General features: G+C 41.3%; 1 long non-coding RNA gene across 1 annotated transcript in view; it reads right to left on the reverse strand.

Moving 5' to 3' along the window:
• LOC146443828 (uncharacterized) overlaps positions 1-19,333 on the reverse strand; it is a 70,532-nt gene extending 51,199 nt beyond the window's left edge. Inside the window, exon 1 of the long non-coding RNA XR_014856102.1 lies at positions 19,224-19,333. This is a non-coding gene — a long non-coding RNA (uncharacterized LOC146443828). The remainder of the gene's footprint in view (positions 1-19,223) is intronic.
• Between the last annotated feature and the right edge of the window lie 5,019 nt (positions 19,334-24,352).

The raw sequence follows: 24,352 nt of genomic DNA on the forward strand, positions 1-24,352 counted from the left end.
AGGTAAATGAGACAAAGATTGATTACATGACTTGGCCAGGTCAACCTGCAGGCCAGTGACAGAGCTGAAAGCAATGTTGTCATCTCCTGAGTCTCATCTGGATCTGTCAAACCACAGCATCACAACGAACAAGGCAAAGTACTCATCTTGTTTAAGCTAGAATGACAGACTACACTCAAATGGCCAGACATGCTGCCTTGACAAAAAAAAAAAAAAGAAAAAAGAAGAAAAAAGCAAGTCGCTTCAAAGCCTTGAAGAAGAGAACCATCCTATTATAAAAAAGAATTTGCTTTCCCAGAAGGCTTGTATTTCCCAGTCAGTGTTTCTCTCCATACCTTCACATGCCTGATCAAGACTAGAGCTTCCCTTCATCTTTCTTCCCTTGCACTTGCATCTGTATAAATGTTCCTCTCACCTGTGTTACATAAGAACTTATTTTTAGCTCAAGCAAGACCCTATGTCTGGGTCCTTTTACTACCATAAACCTGTTCTGATCAGACACATCAATAAAACCTTCCTTTGGTTTATTTGCTTTTCTCTTCTTGCTGACAGGATGCATTGAGCTACATGATAAACATTTACAGCCAACATTAGAAGAGAAATGAGGACTGTAATAGAGTCTTGCTTTTTGTCTTTCACTCATATTTAAGACTGCAGCAAATATAACTCAGGCAGCAGGTGCTTTGGTGGATTGGGAAAATCCCCAGCTCACCTTTTCCAACTAAGATCAGCCCTATACTGTACCTCCAGTGGTGGAGAATCTCTCACCTTCATTTTCAAAGTCACACTGGTTATAAAAGCCAGAGAGGATAAGAAATGACAGAGGGGAATGGTGGGAGAGGCTGGCAGTTCTTTCTGCAGAGCAGCTGGCAAAGAGCCAGTGGTGATTCTCCCAATGCTCAGCACCCATCATCACCTCCTTCTTCAGCTGCTGGTGGGTGTGAAGGGTCAGGAAAGAAAGGAAGGCAGGGTAGCACAGCCCTGGCAAACTTTAAAAGCAGTTTCCATAGCTTCACAGTAGATTCTGCTCTGAGGTGATTGTGACTATGTCTAGCAGTTTATAAAGCTGGAAAAGGGAATTGAGACATCTCCAAGCATGTCCCTAAGCTTTGGGAAAGAAGCTTCATTCAATATGGTTTTGCTTGCTTTCTTTTCTTATTGCTGTGGGGTTAGGAGCTTCCGTATTTGTTGAGGAAGGATGAGAAGAATAGTCAAGCAATCACAATGCAATTAGATCTGACTCAGGGAAACTTAGGTGATGATGGTAGGGAAGGGAATCACCTGGGATGCTGGAAAAGTATTGGAAACTAGAAATCAGGGAAACAGTGATTCTAATGCCAAGTGAAGCTTAGAAGGGACAGTGGGCTGTGGGTGAATTCAGCATGCTGGGAAGGAGGGCACTTAAAAAGGCTGATGGACCAAAAGAAACTCAGGGGTGAAGGGGGAAAGTGCCCTATGCTGAGACCAGGTCTGGTGCTCTTAATTGAGAATTTTTCCTGCTGCCCAGGTTAGCTGGGCACCCTGCATCTCAGAAGATGGTCTAGCATTTGTTCCCTATTTCAAACTGCCTTTCAGTAGAGGGGAACAATATTCATTGTTAGGGCTCGTTTCCTTCACTTAGTACTAGAGTTGGAAAGTCTGTCCCAGCCATGAAGGAACTGTATGACACGGTGAGAGTGAAAAGAAAGATTCTTCTGAAGTTCTTAGGAGTAGGAAATATCTGAGAAGGGATGGAAGATCACTTATGAAGATCAAGGTCTCTTTATCATTAGTATGCCATAGCAGAAATGGGGAAGAAATTGAGACTGTACTGAGGACTAGAGACATAATATTAATTTTTTGTTGTTGTTTTAATTATGGGGAAATTATGAGGAAAATGGTAGAACCCTGTCTTTTGGAGCTACTTGAATAAAGTCATACCTAATGAACCGAGAACAACCCTACATTAGGAACATGTACTGTGTAATTATTTAGTCTCCCACAGGTTTTTTTACAAACTGCTTGGACAGATTTGTTCTTTAGCCTCTTGATTCTGCAGAATCACCTCACTAGCTCATTCAAACTGCTTTAGTGCTATTGACTTTAATGAAACAGGACCAAATTTACCCTCTGGATTGGCCCATGACTACTTTTGAAAAAGGACTTCTTTCCATAGGGAAAAAAAATACAACCCAGGATTAGTTTCCAAAGGAACTTTTTACAGAATGTATATTAGAGTCATGTGTTTCTCTCAGCTTGACAAAAAGCATGGATGAGAAAAAAATCTGCATATGCACATTCAGTCAGTGTTGTAACCTGCAAGGTAAAATCAAAAGTGGAATATTAGCAGGATACCCTTCTGGTACAGGTAAAGAAAGAGAGGGAGCAAAGATTTTCCTAGACTCATGTGTGTGTTAGCTGCACAGTAAGAAATTTCTCACAGGCATATTTGCTGCCATAGAAGAGCAAATGATGGTTGAAATATGTCTATTAATTTACTTTAATTACAATCCATTGGTTATTCTCCATCTACCCCCTTGATTTCTTTTAAATCCCAGTGAGATGTGGGGTGATGATCACACTGAGACAAGGATGTGCAGACTTCAGGCAGAGATGAAGAGGAAGCAGGGCTCTGCAGGGCTCTTTGTGTGATAGAAGAGGCAGGTGTGAGGACAGACTGCTGCTGCTCACTGCACAGCAGCTCCCTGTGTTTACCCCTGAGAATGGTTAAAGCCCATGAGGGTCTTGGATAGCATTAAATTTAAATGATTTAGGAATAAAGCCTTCTTAGCTGTACACAACATCAACAAGAAACTGGAATAAGGAGAGGCTAAAGGCATTCTTAAATTCTTAAAGGACTCCTTCAGGCCCTGAAGATAGATCCCCTATGGAGAAAAACTCTTCAGGCGTTGTTCTGACATCTGTTCTAGCAACTCCTCCGGGTTTCCCACTTTTCTGTAGTGAACTTGGCTTCCTGGAAAGCCTTGCTGGGAAAAGACAAGCTGCAAACTGACCCCTGAGAGCCCCAGGGAGTGCACAGGAAAGCTTCACCATCACTAAGTAGCAAGGCATACTTTGAGTTTTTACATAGCATTCCAGTCAGCATTACCCTATCTTCCAGAAAGCAAAAGGAGTGGGAGAAAAATGGGAGGATGCAGAAATAGTTTTCTTTACTGAAAAAACCCAACTCTGAATAACAGCATTTGAGAAGCTTCCAAAACCCTCTTAGAGCCACAAAAGCACCTCTTTGAAATTTCAAAGGAGAGGTGTCTCCAGGCTGGCACCTGCTATTTACATGTAGTATCTGCACATCCCATTAATGCAGATAGTGGAAATTCAGTGTATAATATTTTGTCACAAAGCAGAACAGTCAGCAGGCTTGAAATTCTTTGAGCCAGCCATAAGAGTGGAAAATTGGCAGATGGAAACTGAATATTTTCATAACCATATCACTGCACGCAAAGAAACGGTAGCTCTTCATCCAGTGCTTAGAAGACCAAAGATGATGTGCATCACAGCAGTCCTCACCATTGCAGAGCTGAGCTCTATTGGGATTTTCCATGGGGATCACACACAGCAAAGGGAAGCTGCACAGAGCATCAAACATGCAGGAGAAATGAAAAAGTGCAAAGGCAATTCAGAAAACTCTCTGCTCAGGGACCTGACTTCTCTCCTGCACACCTTTCCTTCCTGTGTTATCTTCAGACCATAAGAATGCCAGAGAAGAAAATCCTATTATACCTATCTGCAGAATTGATTTTGTGTGTTTAAGCCTTCATAAATGCAATGAGAAAATATTTTTACTGCATTTACTTTAATAGGGAGACCAGATACTGCCTCATCTCCAGGGATTTCATGTCCCACTTGCCTTCTGATGGGCAGTGAAAAAAAGAGAAGATACTGTACACTTTATCCACTGTAGGCAAACAGTTCTCCAGAGCTATTAAGACAGTACTTTTCACTGGAAACAAATTCATGAAGTTTGCTTTTCTCTGTGCATTTTGTAGTCACATTTAGAGAGCTGGCAGAAGTGAGTCAGCCCTGCCAAGCTGGCACAGGGACAGGGTGGGGACTCTCTTGCAGATACCTCTCAGCACCCTGCATGTGTTCTCAGGCTTTTCAGTCTCTTCAGTCACATGGGAGCAGACTAACCTTGTGCTCCAAAAATTTTAAAAAATCTTTTACTGAATGTAGAATCATTGTATTATTAGGATCTTTCAATCCTCTGAGTGTGAGAACTTCAATATGGACTTAAACCCTGGTGCACTGTAAGACACCTCTCCTAGAGTTCATAATTCATGTTTCTTTTCCAGGTTTTGTTGTGCAAATTCAGGTACACAAACCCATGCCAGGTCAAGCATGTGAGCTCAGCCATTTCCCATGAGATCTCCAATGCAACATTTACTGTTTTATGCACATTTCTTATTCTTCTGCCTCTAGAGTAGAAATTAATGCACCATTTAAAGTTCTTGCTGGGTTTATGGGCAAACTGGCTCAAACAGCTGCATCATCATATTTAGGAGTTTCTTCTTTTTCCTTCTGGGTCATTGCAAGCAGGGGAACGAGCTGACAGGTAGATTCATCTTATAAATGGCTTCCTTACCCTTTTCTTCCCTGAAATTTTTTTGGCCAATTTTGGGTCCTTTCTGCATGGAGTGAACTGTTCTTTTGTAAATAGCCAAGAAAACCTCTTGGAAGATCCCTTTGCAACTGTGGCTGGCAGTGAAGTGGTTAACCAGATGCACAGGGAGGAGGGACAGGTCTGACTGAGACTCTGAGGCAGAAACCAGTAAGGAGCACTGGCATCAGTTCTGAAGTGAGAATGAAATCTATTTTGAGATGCTGTTTTTAAACTGCTATTCTTTGAACTGATGTGCATTTTAGTCAAGCTGAAATTGGTTATAGACTTATACAGAACAGGAAGAGGGGGAGAATGAATTATTTACTTAAAGGCAAGAAAAGACATATCTGCAAAGTTTTCTGACTGCACTCTGTTATGTGGAGGTTGTGTCTACAATACAATTGGTTGGGAAAGAGGGGTCCTGGAAGTGGACACAACCACTTCTTCACCACTCAGGTATGACCTGGAAGAATGGATCACCACAGCACTGTGGGCACATGTGCATGAACTCTGAGGTGCATTACACAGAAGTGCTTTATACTTGGCCATCTCACTCTTAATAATTTATTTCTTCTATTTTCATATTTCTTTGTCTTTCTAATGAGTCATCCATGAGGACTGAATTTGGATCTCCCATAACAAAAATCATGAGTGAATCTACTATTGATTAGGAGCTAAGATGCCTCTGGGCTTACATTAATCTGCTTTTTAGGCCACCTGTGGAGAAAGGCAAAAGCCTTCCCTCTGCAGTAAGAGTTGCCACCACAGGGACACAACTCCTCATAAATAATCATCATAGAACTCTTCAGGTTCCTTTGTGGAAACTCCTGTACTTGCATGCTCTCTCAGTCTAATGGAAGTCAAGAGTGCTGCCTGGAAAAGGGATGCACACCCACACTCAAGCAGAGCTGCAGCACCATCCTCACTGCTGCTAATGCACCATGGGATTCCCTTCAGCAGCCATATCTACATTTCACCAGTGGGGTGAGCTTTCCTCTTTGCTGTTTCCCACACATTCACCAATCTTTCAAATGCTCCTCTCTAATCAAGAAAAACAAAGCTTACTGTGCCAAATGCTCAGTACACGCACTGGCTGGTAGAGCAGTTAAAGCACCAGCCTATAATTAGACAGCTTTCAAAGCCTTTCTTTTCCTTCTGTTCCTTCCCCATCCTCTCTCTGATAAACCCACTCTCTCCTTTCTCACTGAGGGGGGGCAGAGCTCTCCTCCAGGCATGCATTGCTTCCCATTAGTGTCAGTGGGAGTCACAAGAGCTCATCAGGGGAGGAGTAAACCCTTAAGGGAAAGAAACCTTTGACAAAATCCAGCCACCCCGTGCTAGGGCTCTGTATGAATCCTAAGAAGTTGAATCTAAAGGAAATGAGGGCATATTTGCCCAAGAATTTCTCTGAAGTACAGAAAAGTCTGTTTTACTCAGTTGTGGCTCTGACTGTGATGAAAACTTCAGATGAGCCTTGCTCATGACCAGTATGTAGCAAAATGGCAACCTTATCCAAATCTGGTAAAAACTTAAGGTAATGTAAAAGATACAGTTGATCCCTTTCCTGTGGTTTTGCCAATGGCATCCTGGTCTGTATCACGGAAAGTGTGGCCAGCAGAATCAGGGCAGCTATTGTGTCCTTTACTGGGCACTGGAGAGGGCATACCTCAAATCCTGTGTTGAGTTTTGCACCCCTCACTACCAGAAGGACATCGAGGTGCTGGAACATGTCCAGAGAAGGATAATGAAGCTGGTGAAGGGTTTGAAGTACAAGTCTTATGAGCATGTTAAACATAACCAGATGTGTGTAGGCAACAACAGCCTAATTAATAGCCTAACTTATGGCTGAGTGAAACATTTCCTTTTTTGATTCATCTCTGTTAGTAACAGAACACTGATGCGATCCCATTCTCCTAATTACCTCTGGTTCCCAATTAACAGAAGAGTTATAACTTCTGTAAAGGTCTCTCACTCAACAGCCCATCAGGAAGAGGCCAATGAGCCAAGCAAAGGAGCCTCATTAGATAAACCACGAATTAGTCAGCATTCAGTCAGGTGCAGAGACCAAAGGCAACCAACCTCATAGCCTCTCTCCTTCCAAGAGAGAAATCAGGCAGTGCTTTGTGTATTTCCTTACTGCATCACATCTCTGCTGTCTTATGCTGGAGACTGGGTAACTCCCTTGACTTTGTTGGAGTTCTTCCAGATTTACATCACACAACTTTGGATCTCAGCACTCATTTTCTGGATTAAATGGAACAACACTTCTGATATTTGTTCATTTCTTTCATTATAAGAGGATAGCTTTGTTGTGTAATTAACATGCCAATAATTAAGGATTCCAAGATGATGTACTAATTTCTCTCTCTCTCTCTCACACACACACAAACTCTTTCAAAATGTTATCAGCAGTAATTGCATTAACATTTTTTCTTTTCCTGTTCCCTTTGGGAGTTTATTAAGCTTTCACTTAGTCTTCTTCTCATTTCACAAATATACACACATTTTCTTCACTCCTCTGAAAATTTGCATCAGACTTGTAAACTTTTGAGCAGCTTGACCCACTGCCTGTGCAAATACAGGGGAATTTTCAGTGTCATTCATTTTTTCAAATTGTTTTAAATGGAAGGTGAAAACTCAAAAGTTATACTCTATTTTTTTTTAATGGATACAAGTTCACATCATTCTTGTGGTAGTAAGATCATTCATGTAGATGCACCAAGTCAGCAGAAACTGAGATGGATTTATGACTGGATTGCTATCATGAAACTCTAAGAAAGTCTTAAAATCATGCTATGGACAGTTCATTGCTTGTGGAACATTTCTTTTAGGGACCTCAGCTCAAGATGTAGAGGACTGTAAAACAACCAACAGTTTTTTCCCAGTATGATAAAATGCATAAAGCAGGACAAGTTAGCAGACAGCAGAGGATGGTCCACCTTAGTTCTTATTCATTTTCTGACTATCACTTCCTTGGACTTTTAAAATATTTTATTCCAAGATAAAAGTTTGAACTCTATGGCTGAAAGTTACCATGTGGAGCTTAGTCTGAGTTGCCAGGGAGTTTCAAAGCTGAAGCCTAAGCCTGGGATTTTTGAATTCAACCTCACAGCAGTCATCCCCCAGCCTTGGTGCCCATGCAGCAGCAATGCTTCAGTGGTTATAAGTCACAAATAACATAGTCTTCTGTTCTCACTGCTGGTTTTAGCTTTCTCTCTTCCAGCCAGAACACATTCCTAGGACAATGATGTTAGGGATCCAGCCCTGGTAAATTCTTGCTGGGCAGTTGGATACCAACCTTTAAGCTGTAGCTTAAGGTATAGCCTCACTTTGTTTCTTGCAGTTTTAATGTGTGTGAATTCCTTAAAAAACAGTCCTAGTTTTTAAGCTGAAATATTAATATTTAGTGTTGCCCTACTGCCCCTTCTTTTTGAGGGGTCAGCTGTGAAGAGTGAGGAAGAAACATGATCCAGACTTTGAATCACAAGCCTGACTCAGGTATTCACCTTGACCTGCAACTTCAACTTGTCCAAAGTCAATTCCCAGAACATGCCTGAGTCTGAAAATAATAGCTACGCATTCATCACCACATTCTGACAAGAGTACTCATTCTTTTTTCCTATCCCTTCACTTTCTGCTGCATTTTATCTTTCATCTGCATTTATTAGCCTGTCTCTCTTTGTCTGGGGAAAACAAATTTGCTGAAATCTATGACCATAGTGGTAAAATCACGGTGTTTGGTTGCATGCCAACTTGATGCTGCTTAGATGATAAAATGGCCTGGGAAAGAAACTACTAGGTTTGTAGCTCCCTTATGTGTAGAAGTTTAAAAAGGAGTAAATCTGCTTTTTCTTCTCCCTCTTCTGTGACTTTGAATTGAGCCTGAGACCACAAATGTGATCCCTGCTCTTCTTCCAGGCCAGAAGGAAGGAAGGAAAGAAGGGCTGCTGTCACTGCCAGAGCAAACCCAGGATTCTGCTTCTGGGAAATGGGATTTTGCTGTATGGCTGGAAGGACAAACCTGAGGCAGCTGCACTTTTAGATCTTTGTGGATAATGCCTACCCTGTACAATGTGGTGGAACAAAGTCATATCCAAGCTGTTTCAGGGGTGGAAGTGGTCCAACTGTGGTGACACAGAGCTCCAGGCAGGCTACTGCCTGCTCTGTATTGTCTCTGGGCTAGAGGTAGGAAATACCTCATGCCGTGGTAAATTTGCTTACACAAATATTTGTGCAAACTACTTCAAGTGCTTGGGTGGTAAGAAGTTGCTAATGTTTGGTGTGATAGAGCCTGATGAGCAGCCTGTTGTTCTGTCAGGTGAGATAGCTGGTGCTGATGCAAAGAAAAATACACCCAAAGCTCTACTTGTCCACGCTGCCCAGAGGAGATGAACATTGCCACTTCCACTGATGGGCTGCAGTGGGAAATACATGCTAAGCTGATATTTGGTTGCTGTTTTTTCACCTCTTAAGATTTCATCTTCAGGAGTAGACTGATTTCCTTGGGAGGGTAGAAGGATAGGATATGAAACATCAAAATAACTATCTTAACTGAGCCACACAAGGTGTATGTTGTGAACCTTAGAGGAGAAGATTATAGGTCAGGGGAAAACCCCAAAACTGATACACAAAAGGTGGATACATCAAAGAAATATGTTGTTTGTTATACTGGATTAAGCTATCAGTTCTGTATTTTATCTGTCATGTATTTAATGCTTTTTATCCTGGAATAAGGCTCTCTGTGGGATCCAGTCAAGTGAAATAAAGGCTGTATATAGGACAGGGGTCTCTCTGCTGAAGCAGAGGTGGGAAAGGAGAGAATCTATGATGAGAATACATGGGATTTTTGGACTAAATGGAACAGGTAACTCACTGCCTTTGCAGCAGCCTTATTTTGTTTACTTTTATACTAATCACAATGTGCCCTTCATTATTCTGATTGACACTGGAGATTTCCATGGAAACAGCAGGACTCCATTCCATTTAAACTCTGATGCCCAATTTCCCTGTCAAGCAGAAATCAATGTGTTGGTAACAGGAGAAGCATTCAGAGTCTCACATAGATATGTTGCTTGTGCAAAAGTCTCTGGAGGAGTGCAGAGATCTGCCCTATTCCATCACTGTTCACCTGAGCATGATCCACCTCTCCACTCTTCTTCCTTCCTTTCTTCTATTTAGTCAGCACTATCTTCAGTTTCATTGTTCACTTTCTCTGCCTGACTTCACATGTAATTATTATCCTCCCTGTCTGGGAGGTTCTACTGAGCGAGAGGGAATTGGCAGTGCCTGGATAAGTATCTCAGCTCTCTACCCAAAATCAGGAGCATTCATGTAACAGGGAAGTGAGGCTGATTTATAAACCAGAACAAAAACTCTAAAAAAACTGAGAGGAAGACAGAATTATTTAAAGACACTTTTTTATGGCCAGCTGAGGAGGCAGGGAGAAGAAAGGATGGAAGAAAAAGAATGGCCATGAGTTCTTTGCAGCACATCACAGCTCAAATCTTTTCTCAGTTTATCTTCTCATGTCTCTTAAGTAACTACCTTTTTTGTCCAGCTGAAATTAGTCAATATCTTTAGCAGTCTTTCTTTGAAGTCTGCTAGGTAAAGGTATATATGGTTTCCTGTGTGCTCCAGCCCAGGGCATGGGCAGACTGCAAGAACATTGATCCCTCACTTCCCAGCTGTCCACCTTCCCCTGAGGATCTAGAATATAACTTGCACTCCTCACTACCTCTACCCATCTCCAGCTGTCCAGATCAGCTCCCAGTCATGTTCCTCAGTCTTCAAGATAGACTCCAAAGCCAGAAAGGGCCAGGGAAGGAACAGAGAATGCACTATGTTGGTGTAAGAAGGGGAAGGAGCTGTGAGACAAGTCTGCTGAATGTGTTCCTATTCCACAGGGTGAAAATGTGGCCCCTGGACTCCGCAAAGTCCATACAAAAGGTGCCATACAAAACCTCAAAGCCTGAGAGACAAATTCTAATCTTAGAAGGGCTTCAAAAATGATACAATGGTTTGATATTCAGAGTATGATCTTCTTCAGTAATGCAGTTTATCCAGCTCTTGCCATCAGGTTTTTCTTTCCCTTTTTTCTGGGTACTTTCCAGGCTTTAATATATTTTCAAGTGTGGCCCTCAGAGGAAGGCATAAGTAATTCAGACAATGGTGGCAGAAAGGGAACTGTTTTAATGGGAAAGGGGATGAAGAAGGAGGGAGATGTATTGGGAGGCTAAAGAATACACCCTAAATTAATGTAATTCAGCATAGATGAATGTAGGCCCCTGGAGTCCTGGATTCCCAGTCCTGGCCTTTAATCACTGCATATCTTTTCTCATCTTAAACCGTAAGCAAATCTTGAGCTGCAGATAAAGGTTTCAAACTAATCATAAATTACTGTCAGTCCTTCCCCTTGGCTGGGATAAGGGCTCAAGTACACATACACTAATCTTCCTAAAGGCTCTTTTAAAAAGATTCTTGCTATTTAAAACCTTGTTCATCTTCTCTGCATAAGTATCTTGTATCTTTCTATGGCTGCTGGCTAGTGGAACCTCATTCTTCCTGCATACTGGGGGAAAACAGAGAAGTCCTTCTTCTAGCATAGCTAAAACAATGATGAAGCAAGATCAATTTATCTCTTAACATAGTGGCAAAGCAAAAATATCAGACTGCTGGTTTATTCCTGTCAACCTCACTTCAACATTACAAATTACACTTTCTGCCCAGGCTGTCAATCAGGAGTTATAATGCATATAGAAGGTGCTTTTCTCAATGAACAAATATTTCCAGGGTGGGAGGAAGTGAGAGGAACCTGAGCAGCCTCACAGTCAGGCTGGAAAGGTTTCACACGACAAGACAGTCATCACCTTAAGACCCTGCAGTGCCAAGGGCAGCCAGGAACAGAAGAACAAACAGGAGACAATGCTGAGGAAAACTCAACAAAGAGCACTGCTAGAGTCCAGCTGTTCTTTGTATTGCACAGGGACATTGCTTTTTTGTTTACTGTGACCACCTGCAGCACTGCCAGGGAAAGCCCAGTGATCTTTGCATGCCCTCTGCAATTCCCTGTGCTCCATCCCTGCTGTTTGCAGCTTTCCCAGTCTGGCATTTTGTGTGCTGGGGAATGTGCCTCTGAACCTTTTCTGCCTCTTGACACAACTCAGCTGCATCAAGATGTACAGAAAGGAGCATTGTAGCCTTTCAAAGGAATGAACTAAGCCCTGTTCTGTTATGAGTCATGTTTATCTTTTGTTGGGGAAGGGGCAATGCAATAGGACCTAGTGGGTCCCCAATGTCATTAATGGGAAAAGCAGAACATTCTGTTATTTGCAGGAGGTTTTGCCAAGAGAATCTTAGAACCATATGCCCTGGGTAGCCTGTTCCAGGAAGGGGAAACTTGAAGAACTGAGTAGGGAAGACAGAAGTGGACTAGGAGAGACAAATGAGATTGTGACAATGAAGTGTGAAGGTTTGAGACAAGCCCTTTCCCCACACCTGCAGCTGGAATTTGGAAATCTCAGTTTCACCATTTCAGAGTTTTCTGCAATTATCTGTGAAACCCATAGGCAAAGCCTACCTCCTGCTAGCACTGCAAGACTTTCCAAACCTGAGAGAAATAGTAATAATAAAAACAGCAACAACAAAATTAACCAACACCACCATTAAGAATTATACTTCGGATTCAAGTGGTCTGTCTCAGAAAGTGCCAGAGGTCACCATCCATACCAAACTTAACTCCTCCCCAATTCACACATCTACTTTTCCCAGGAGCTTGCATTTTTGTTACAAAATACTGCCTCTTTACAAAAAACCCCGAGCTATTAATTTACTATTCTTATTAATTTTCAATATACATTTTAATCCAGTTAAGGTAAGGAGACCTAACTGGGATTCAGGCTTGTACATGGAGGCTGTACTGAGAGGAAAACTAGGTCTGTGCCAAGGGAACTTTGACTAAAAATCAAAGTTTGCACAGGGAAACTCCCATGTTTTTTGGTGAGAAATAGTGATATTTGCTCCTAAATTTGCCTGGATCAAAATGTAGCTGGAAACAAGCTGTCAAGAAGCAGTTCTGTGGGTCCTTGCAGATTAGCAGCTGCTGTGTGGAGTTGACAGAATTACTGTCTTTAGCACCAGAATTTTGCTAGCTCTGTATTTCCAAGTAATTTTTGAGCCAGGACTTTTGTGGAATAGAATAAGTGGCATCTATCCATTGGACCATAATCTGAAATATTAAAGAAATCTATAAATTCTCTGTCTGATGGGATGGGGTTTTGTTTCCCCTGTGGTGATATGGGATTATCTTTTAAAGGGAGAAACAAGGTGTACCAAGCTATGCTAGTGCATTCAGAAGCATCACATTTCAATTTGCCATGAAACTGGTGAGGAGAAGTTAGGAAGAAGTGGGATAAGCTGCATCATCCCTTTGGAAAAATTAAAAATCTCTGTTTCTGTTTCCTAGCTGTTGAAATTGGGTTTGCCTGCTGCTGCCATCACATCACCACCACACCTAAAGAACTTTATATTCCCTCTACCTTCCCAGGCAGCCACAAGAAGTGGGCAGATGTGCTGCAATACACAGGATGATTAGACCTGACATCCGGTTAAACTGGTTAAGAAAAGTTATCTGTAATAAGCAGGGAGTTCAAGAAAACCACTAAGTAATTTTCTGAACAATGTGTTAGCTTCCTGAAACTCTCAGAGGAAAGTCATATTTCCAAAACAAAACAAAACAAAAAACAAACAAAAAAACCCCCAAGACCCCAAACAAACAAAAAAAAACCAAACAAAAAAACCCCAAAAAACAAAAAAAACCCACCCAAAAAACCCCCCAACTTTGAGGGGTGGTGTTTCTGTGATTCTTTTCTTAGAAGGGTATGTCCAGCATCAGTAAAAGGGGACTTCTGACACTTGATGTAGCTTTCTCTGTGTGTGTGCACATGTGTGTGTTTGCAGATAATGCAGGGATTTTCCTATTAATGGCAGCTAACTAATAGATTCTGCATATCTAAGGCATCCCAAAATTAAACAGTCACTTTCTAGAGTCATGCATGCATGAAATTTTAGATTGGGATTGTTATGTGATTAATCCTGAAAGCATTTCTCAGTACATTTTCATCTGACTCTTGAATGTAACAAGCTGCGTTATTTTGATAGACACCAGGATGTTTTTATGTGACCTCCTTTGGCAAAGCAGAGACATTGGCTACTGCCTGACCATCTGTAATTTGAACAGACTGGAATAATGAACACCACTATCACCTTTGATCTGGGAGTGACTGACACCTTGCTATGTCTGGCATTCAGAATGGAATAAGATGTTCCAGCTGCTGCTGATAATGCTATGTTGTGCTTATGCCTGGCACTGCTGTCCTCCAGTGTGTCAGATAAAGCTTATAAGGTTGTTGATTTATTAAGAATGGCTTAATTAACTTGATAATTAGGTTGATTGTTTTTGTTTATAGCAATATAATTAAAATTAATTGGCTTAATATTTATTTTATGTTACACTTCTTCTTAATATTTGATTTAGCAATTAAAGTGCATAAAAGTGGAAAACCAAAGGACTGGAGGATGAGGTTTTTTCTCTCTCTGGAAATCAGGACCAAGTCTCTGAGGAACTCTGGAATAGATAATATCAAGCAATTATGTGTCCTAATGATTACATACACAATGAATCATTGGTTACCCTAACACTTGTGATACCCACCTACAGAGGAAATACAGGCCAGGTTTGTAAAGATGCTTTGGTACCTAACAACGCATAATGAAATTTAATTTTATTTTTTAGAACTACTTAGACTTGTTTACATCTTTAAGCACATTTGAAATGCAGCACCTTTAAAGTTCCAGGCCAAATAGCTTCTAAGAATGCCATAAAGTCTGACACAGAAAGTAGTTTGGAGAGAACCATGTTTCCCAAGTAAAGGAGATAAAATTTATTACATTTTTCAATTTGAAAGGGGAAAAAGATCTTTAAACTTTCTCAAACTGAAAGATTTGGCAACTCTCTTTTTTTCTTTTTATTTTATATCAGTTGTCATATTGGCTGAACTTTCAAAGTGTTAATGCTTGGTGGGGGATAAAGAAGCCTGTTTATAGTCTCAGACAGCTTTGATGCAATCCCACTGGCACCAGCATGCATGTCTGCTGTATTTCAGATTTGTAACTCCCCTCCTCACACTGGTAATGATTATCAGTACAGTTCTATATATAGGTGCATTTATATACAGAGACTCTCTTAGATATATATGTATGTAGGTGTAGATGTCTAAAAATACAGAGGGATGCATTCCACAACCTGCACAAGGGAGGTCAAAGAAAACCCCCAGAAGTGAAGGTGGAAAGTCTGTTCAGCAACTCCACCATGACATCTGACACTCCTCATCCAGCAATGTGCTCACACTCATCACACCTCAGCAAACAGAAATGCTTCTCTTGCCCAGCCCAGGGTGACTACAGGCACTGGAGGAGCTGCTGGGATGCTACAGACAGAGTTCACGACAGTGCCAGGAGTAGTGCTGGTTTTCTTGACTTAGGTTTGCCTCCTGACAAGGCTGCTGCAGCTTTCCAAAGCTGCATAAATGATATTCCACAGAAAAATGAAAGAACCCTGCAAGTGGTAAATAAATGTTGTATGACCCTGCAGGTATATGCTCTGCTTGCTTTCCACATCTGTTCTGGTGATTTAGTTAGCAGAAATGTTCTGCCAGACAGCTGCAAGGGAATATTACATAACAGTTATGAAAAGTGAATTTTGAGCTCTCTAGAGACTTTCATCCCAAAGTTGCCTCTCTCTGCCTGTACTTGTCCAGCACAGGCAGAGAAATACCTCCGCCAGAAACAAGTTAAGGTTCATGTGAATCCCTCCACACCACGTGTGCTCAGTCAGCCCTGCAGCAGCAGGAGAAATGGCTTTGGAGAGAAACACAACTGGACATTTGACCACCAGCTCTCTCCTGCCCTCTTGTTTGCCCCTGAGAGGAATCAGTGACCTGAGAGGAGTCATCTGGTCCTTGGGCTGCTTTTAAACAAATGAGGAGGGGAAGGAGGAGATTTCCCTGTGTGCCTGGCCAGTGATGGGAGTGCAGCTGGGAAGGAGTTGGAGCACATCAGGTGGAAGCCTGGGTGGAAGTGGTTTTTTGAATTTTCCATGCTCTTCAGGGGACTGCCTGAGAATAAGCTACACATGCAAGATCACTCCCAGGAAATATTCAGGGAGTAATGTATGACTGCGAGTATTGGCACTCAGACAGCCTGAGAACAGGGAGGAGAGAAGACAAGAAATTTTGGCAAGTAAATTACTCATCATAAAACAAATTCTTCCATCGCCCCAACACACACCAGAGTTTATCCAGAAGGTGGCTATTGCATGTACAAGAGAGATGAAGGCTCTAAGGCCTTTTATCAGTGCAGGACTGCCTTATTGAGTCATCCTGATGATGAATGCCCGAAGCCTGCACAAAAGTGCAGTGCAATTACTGCTGAGTAATAGCAGCACGTGGAGCTTTTCTGCTCCAGCTGGGATGTGAGAGGTGATGGTGAATCAATCAGTGTGGAAGAGACCTTGGTTTGGAAGAGAGGGTGAATATGGAGGAGAGTTTTTCCTTGTGTAGCTCCTGAATTTAGGGAAGAGAGAGCTTTAATAGGTTATGATTGTTTTGGGTGACTGGAGTCAAATTTGTTGTTCACTAAAGCTGCAGCTGAAAGGAAATATATCTGAGCTCTGAGGAGCAATGTGGTAACTATAGCTGATTAAATAAGGAGGAGAAAAAAGCTCTGACAGAGCAAAGGGAAGAAGTGAGAATTGAGCATATATGCTAGAATAACCCCAAATAAGTATAGCAAGTGCAGTCTGCTGATCTTTCCAAGAGCTCTTGGACTTTTGGGAAGGCTGTTTTGGGTACCATGAAGTTTGTCAAAGTAAAACTCTAAAGAAGGTGGAAGTCTAGGCCCTCATTTTCTTTCAGTCAGGACATGATTTACTGTTCTGAGCAGTTTTCTGTTTCTTTTCTGGAGAAAATGCTTTAGCTGCCTAGTCTCTGAAAGCACACCACTGCCTACAGTAAAAAAGGCTTGGATTTCAAGGCTTGGCTGGTACTTTCCTGATGAAGAATTGCCCAACTGTGGCCCACACAGAGGTACCAGGGAAGAAAGACAATAAAACCACTCTTGTTTTTTTTATGGGGAGGGATTCTTATTATATGCTTGAGATAACCAGTGAGTTCAGCCAAGGTTGCTGATACTGGGGCAAAGAAAACATATTTGAAGAGAGAAGAGGGAAGGAGAAAGACCATGGATAAAATTGATGCCAGGCCTTATCAATCTTCTGCTTGAAAATGACAGGTGGTGCCTACAAAACCTACTTAAAGTTCCTTCTTGTCACAGGGAATATTTTTTTTCCACAATCCTCAAAGAAGCTGGACAATTATATATTAAAACAGATTCTACTTCTGGTCGTCTGCGTTTTAGATGTCTGAGCTGTGCATGTTAGATGATATGTCAGGCAGAAACAGCAAATGGATTATTTATTTCTCTGCAGGGAACAGGCTTGACCAAAAGCAGAGGAAGTAGAGACTCTCTGCTGCTACAGTGCTGAGTGGAAATGAGGAATAAAGTCCCAATTTTTCTGGAAGAGGGCTTGCTTAAGGAGTGTCACCCTATGCTCCAAGTACCAGTTTTGGAGCCTAGAGACCTGTGCCTTGGTCCTGTTATGCCACAGGCTATGAACTACTTTGGGAAAGTTGTTTCAATGCCTGCAAAACTGCTTTTCTGTATGTAAAAGAGGAGAACTGATAACTAACTGATACAGAAGGTTATTCCAAGGTTAGTGCTGGTGAATCACTTCAGTACCTTATGATAAAAGTTACTATAGAAATGCTTATTATCATAACCTCAGTCTTCCTGAAAGGTTAACACTGGCAGAACATGAGGAACTTGCCATCAAGAGTCAGGATGTCCATATTTAAGCAGAGACTATTTAAAGATCAGGTTTACATCTTACATTAATTTTTCATGAATTTCTCTTTTTTTTTTTTTCTTTAATCAATAGGGAAAAAGACAGGAGGTGGATAAATGAAGAAAGACTCTTTCCCCAGTTCAATGTCCTCTTCATTTGCTCCCATACTCACTGCCAGTCTGCTATCTAAGAAAAGTTGTGCACATTGACCTATTTTAGGACATGTATTCTTACTCTGGGGAAGATGCATAAGACAGCAAGAATACAGGAGCTCTCTAAAGTGATTTCAAATGAGGCATGAAGACACTTATAATTGTCCAACCAGTGCATGAGGAGGGAGCCAGTTATTAGTCACTAGTGCTTCCCTTTCTTTCTAGCATGTGAATAAGCCAGATATGCATTAATGAAGGGGTAGATGGGAAAATGGGCCAGATGGACAAACTGGAATTGAAACAGCTCACAGCACACCTGGCTCTGGCTGACTGGAAAATTTTCTTAGTATTCACACTGATACTGAGTGAATGCAAAGGAAATTCCTTCCTAAAAAAATTGTTGTAAGAAACCCAGAAGGTAATGATAAAGTTTTAATCACATGGTTTCACTTAAAGGAAACACAGACCCTAAATCACTGCCCTTTACCTCCAACGTTGCTGGCAGGAGAAGGGCTTATTGTGCCTGGTTACGGTTACAGCTCTGGGCTGAGAGGTCTGTAGCTGCAGAGGGAACCTGAGAGAATCACAGCCCAGCATTCATGTCACATTCCCCCTTGACTGCTACCTTCATGGGAAAAATGAGACCAAAGACTGATCTTCAGTGTTCTTCTTGACAGGCAAGGAAAGCAAAAAGAGAACAACGAAAAAAAAAGTTGCAAGTTTGTTTGTGTTTTGTTCCTATATTAATACCCATTGTGGGAATGGATAGAAGAGGATTAGCAGTGCCTATCCTCTCTTCAATCTAATCTCCTATTGACTGAGAAACATCACATAGGGACGTCTTGAAGGAATTAACACAAATCCTTTTAAAACTCTTCAGTGCCTTCTCCTTTCCCTTCCCCCTCCTCAACAGCAGCCCCTTCTCCCTGTGCCCCCTTATGCTGAATTTGTGGCAGAGGATGTGGCCAAGGAGGAACATGGGTAATCAATTAAGATGCAGACTTTCACCATTTGAGATGCATTAGCATGGTCCCACTGACACCTCCTGAAACACAAACTCGATCTATCACGTTGCAAATGAATTCAAAGTGGGAGATTAAAGAAGCAGAGAGGCACACAGTCTCACCATAGAATTCAATTTAAAAAAATAAAAAGGATGAAGTAAAAAGCATGAAAGCAGGAACAGCAGAGGGAAACCCGCCTCACCTGTAGCCAAACTTTACCCTTCATCCTGTAATTCTTCCAGTGGAGTCAGGTAGGCAAGGATAGTTTGGGATAGTCTGAACCTGACCTGGGTGCAAATAAAGGGGGTTTTGTCAACTTGAGATAAGATGAAAGGACTTACACACAGACACTTCTCTGTTTTCCCTTTAGCCTCCCCAAAAGAATTTCTCAGGACCAAATGGATTGAATGCAGGTGGATTTATTTGTCACCTGTGGTCATTCCAGGCCAGCAAAGCACTTCACCATCAGTCTGGGGTGAGCGCTAGGGAACTAAAAGTATTCAGTGTACCTCATCTTCCATGGCCACGAGTCTCAGAAGTACAAAATGTTTACTCCTCTCCAAGGGGGTTGGTGCTTGTCAGGACTCATCACCCTGACTTCAAAGAAGGTAAATCCACTGCAAGGTGAAAACAAAAATGTAACTTTTGTTACTCAGGCAATTTCACAGAATTAGAATAGATGGTTTTTTTGCCTTTCTGATTTTGTTCTCATTGTCCCCTTGCCCCCCTTCAAGGGTTGATATGGAGATTTTTCCCACCCTGTCCAGCATTCCTCAAAAGTCCTGGCATAAAGAATAGAAAAAAACAGAAGAAATTTTATATTGTGCAGGGCCTTTTATCTCCACATTTTCTGCAATTATTCTGAAGTATTTTTATTTATTATATCAATACCATGACGGTGTAAAGCTTTGAGACGAAAATAGAATTAAAACAACTTAAAAAAGAACTGCACATAAGTATGATCAATATGTAGGCCAATCCACAAATAAGAGTCCCCCCAAGATCACATTCCCCACTTATACCTTCGTTCCCTGGGCTTGTCCTTAGGGCACATCCAAATTCTGTGTGTGGAAATCAAAGGATATGTAAGATTGAGGGCAGGGAATGCAGCTGAAGTAATATTTTGGATGAGTTTTTACCCACTCCAGCAAGGGCTTTGATTTCCACCCTAGGAAACCACTGTCTGCTAAAACCTGCCTGTCATTTCTAACTTTCTCAGTAAAAAGCCTAAGGAACGGTGGTGGGTCTGCTGAGGAACTACACTAATTACACAACTGCCAGAAACATCCATGTCCTCTTTCTTTAAAATTAAATTGTTATGTAAATCCCACCACTGGGAGCCTCCATGTGTCACAGTCTGGAGCGGTTGAGGTACCAGAGGGAAAGAAGACTGCTGGATTTGCTTGCTTCCCATCTGTTTGTTTGGTTAAGGAGCTCTTCCAGCAGAGACAGGAGACAGACACACGTAGAAGGTAACAAGGACATGCTGTGGATTCTTTATCAGCCATGGCTCGATTTGAGGTTCATTTTAGTGCTGGAATTAATTTGATGCTCGTGAAGGGGACAGGCTGTCAGCACTGACAAAAGCCTGCCTGGCAGCCAGGAGGCACTGGGGGGGTTCAGCATATAGCCTTTGCCTGTTCCCCTGGTTCCGATCACCATACAGACCTAGAGGTACATCCAAGCAGCACTCCATATGCAGTGCTCTTACCCTCTCCACAGCCTACCAGCTGGGATCAAATATAACAGAGGCATCCTAAAGAAAATGGAACCATTTGGAAAAGTCAAAAGCTGAGCTACATTTTAAACTTTTTTAAATTCCCTAACATTTTCAATAAGGGGCTCGCTTAACCTTAATTGATGGGAAAGGTAGAGGAGGGAGAAGAGAAATAAGAATAAAGAATTATATAGTTATATAGAGTATATGACTGTATAGAGTTATATAGAATCTGTATTTGAAAGCAACAATTCTTCTGAGCTGCCAAGGAAGTTCAGCAGTCCCACTGCCTTTACCTGGAGTCCCTGCTCTAGTGACTGGTTGAGCTATCACTGTTGACAGTGTGACACTACAACCAGAAATACTCTGTTTATCTAGAGCTCTCACCTAGAAAGTGGTACTGAATTCCTGGGATGACCTCTCCCGAAGGAAGGTGCTGAGGAAAAACCTCTAAATATGTGCTGTCTGAACTATGAAATAGTTTTTGTTTCCTGTTTCTGCAGAAAGTAAGTATTTCTACCCTGTGCAGGGCAAAACATTTTTGTTGACTTTTTGTAAAAGCAATTTGTCATGTAATTCTGTTTCAGAAAGCCTAAAATGCGTCATCAGACAGCTCTGGTTTAACCATTTTAGAGTGGATTTAAAGCGCTTCCAAAGCAAACATAGTTCTCAAAATTAGCCTGAAATATTGTACTTTGTGTAATCCACTTAGGAAGGCTCACTCATTACTGAAAGATATGTCAAATTCTTGCAGCCTCTGGAGGCATATACAAAATTTTAAACAATGCACATCAATGTAATGACAAACTGCCATTTATAGAGACCTCAATCCAAATGTCAGCTCTTATTCCTTGCTGACATCCCCTCAAGGACTGATGCCTGACTTTACTACCTCTATTTGTGGAGAAGGCAGAAAAGACTCTCCCAGTAATTACCTCCATTAGTAGTGACTTCTAGATTGTAAGGAAAAAACCACTGTCCTCTTTTTCCTGTCCTCTCCCTGCCTTGCTGGTTCAGCCCCAGTAGGTTAAAAAAAGGAGAAGGTAGTAGCCTTCCACATTTTTCTGCTAAACTTTTACAAATATTTCAGAAACATAGAAGATTGTCATGCACTGTGCTTTTATTTTAAAAAGGGAAGAATACTTTTACTCTGCCTCAGCAAAGGAGCAGAGAGGAAATCCTACCGCAAAAATCCAGACATAATCTATCTTTTTGCATCTGCAGTGATACATCTGAAAAATAAGGGGCTAGCTAAGGATTTTCTTTCAAATAAGAGCAATTCATAAACTGGGCCAGATGTAGTCCCAATGTGGAGGTTTTGGCTGCATGGCAGTGCAATACCTCTCTTGTCTCATGATCTGAAGCGTATTTATTCAATCAGGTAGCACTAGCAGGGAAAGAGAGAATCTACATCCCATTTTTATTCTACCCCTGTGAATCCATTCTGAGGAATACTGATGACCCTTCATAAGAACCAACATCTGCCCAATAGAGAGGGGGAAAACATATAGGAATGAAAAAAAACTAGTTGAAAAGCAAAATTACAAGCTTGAAATACATCAGACTCTTGCCATGCTAGCAGACAAGGATATCCTGAATGCAGAACTCTGTTTTCCTGTGATAGAAACTGCAGAGCAGAGGAATTTGGTTTTCTACCTACTGCTGGGTGCATTTCCATTTCTAAAACAATACCCTGGTACTTCATTTTGTATTTTCAAGGAGGCCTTCCCACACCTGAAATCCTTCCATCATCCCAGAAGTGAGAGAGAAAAAAAGGAGTTGTAGGGTATGTATTTCTGTCAGTCCATGTTTCTGAGCATGCAGTTTGGTAGTTAAATAGACACAGAGCTACACAATACATAGAGCTGAAAAGTGCATCCAGAGAAAATAGTGATGTATTTCTTTACTTTCCTCTACCCTTCCATATACATTTGTCTCCTGCTAGTCCTTTATTGCATTCTGATGAAAGATATGTAATGAGGATTTTCCCCCTATCCAAGTTTGTTGTATTACATTAAGATATTCCCCAATTTCAAAAACAATAACCTGTGCTGGCTCAATCCATCATTCCCCTCAGCATGTAAAACTTTCTGTGTCTGAAACACCTGGCCGTATTATAATTCAGAGACAAATCTAAAAATAAAAAAAAAGAAAAGAAAAGAAATAAAATTAATTGGAAATTCAAAACTCTGTGGTGCAATGAGGTGGGATTTTGAAGGGAAAAGTACCCAGAAATAGGCATTCATTTCAGGAAAGCTGGGAATAATGCCAGCTGCATGCTGAAAACACATGCATGTGTGTGGAAACATCATACTGAGACGTTCAGTAGTTCAGCTGTTTTGAAAAGCTTGCTTCTAATTTAATTTTGAACAGAAAATGCTTCAAACTAACTAACTGACTTCTATAAAAAGCCAGAGCCACTGAGACAGGATAATTACTTTTGCTTCACATATTTTAGACATCATGTGATCCTGCAGAGGTGACTGGAGAGTGTGTTGTGACAGATAGGTAAATAGCTGCAATGTCTTCACACCTCTTATTCTAACTGGCCTTGTGTCCTTCTGCTCTTTCTTCTGTCTTTCAGCTTCCAAACCTGTGCCCCTTACTGTCTGACCAAGGAAGACCCTTCTTTTCTAAAAGTCTGCTTGACCCCCACCTTGCTGCCAGAAAAATCAATCTAACCATAATAAATTAAAATCTGCTACTAAAGCCCCATCTCAGATAAAAAATCCACTTTTCAAAAAGTTAAATCTATAAGATCATCTAAAGCCATAATAGTGCCAAGCTACTTTAACACCTTTAAAGACATTTGGGTGGTCACTTCTCAAGCCTGGACTCTCTGGGATTCCATGCTATCACATTTTAGAGAAACTTTTTTGCTGACTGAAGAGTCATAGAGAGCATCTTACAAAGTCAGATGAGCAGAAAATTTATCCATCCTATTTACATCTTGGCAGCACAGATTTATTTTTGTGGAAAAGGAGCAATCCTTTCCCCCCTCCTCCTGCAAAGTTAACTCCGTGGTAGTCAGTCCAAAAGATCAGAGTTTTGCAGGTTCTTGTCAGGAAATGAAACATTTGGATGATGAAGGCCTTTGGACACACTCTTGTAACTACAGTGGGATCATCACAGTCCTGCTGTTTCAGAGGCAGGAGGAAGGGAGCAGTCAGTTTATCTGCTCACCTGCTCCTGCCATTTGGCTGTGCACCAGCTCACAGTGCACTCCCTCCCTCTTCCCTTTTACCTCTTCAGGAGATGCTTTTTGCCTGTTCCTTAAACACATTTTTTATACCAAGGGTTTGCACTTGGTCAGTTCCCTGCAGTTTTCCTTAATTCTCTCTTCTTGAGCTGTTCCTTTTAATTACAAGGGTGTACCTGTCCTCTCAGCAAAGCCTTTCTAAAAAAGAAAACCTTCACAATTCCTCAGCTGCTTTGCATTTTCCCCCACTCTGGGTGACAATGTCTGCTTGCCTTTCTGGTTTAGGGATTGCATCACTGCCAAAGCTCCCTGCTTTCACAAGGAGATTTAGGGATCCTCTCAAGCAAATAATTAACCGGTTACACAAAATTTTGGCAGATTTAACACTCAAACCGTGATAATATTTTCCTTTTTAAATTTCCAAAGGATTTAGTCAGGCTAAATAGGTTTCTAATCCCTGTGTCTTTCATGAACCTAAATTGGGTACAATATATATCTGTATGGGGAATTAATGAAACAAAAGAGCCAGCAATTGTATTCTGTTCAAAGCATAGAAGGAATAATACCCACTTAATGGGACTTTTAAATTTTCTACACAGGCATGTTTTAGAAAATAAAAAAAAAAACACCATTCTTGAAGATCTCTACAGAAAAAATATATAAATTCAATTAAGATCAAATAAATTTATAATGAAACAGATCTTTTATTGTCAGAAAGTTAT

Source organism: Lichenostomus cassidix, chromosome 1Aa, assembly GCF_008360975.1.
Source record: "Lichenostomus cassidix isolate B80296 chromosome 1Aa, HeHo_3.0, whole genome shotgun sequence".
NCBI lineage: Eukaryota > Metazoa > Chordata > Aves > Passeriformes > Meliphagidae > Lichenostomus > Lichenostomus cassidix.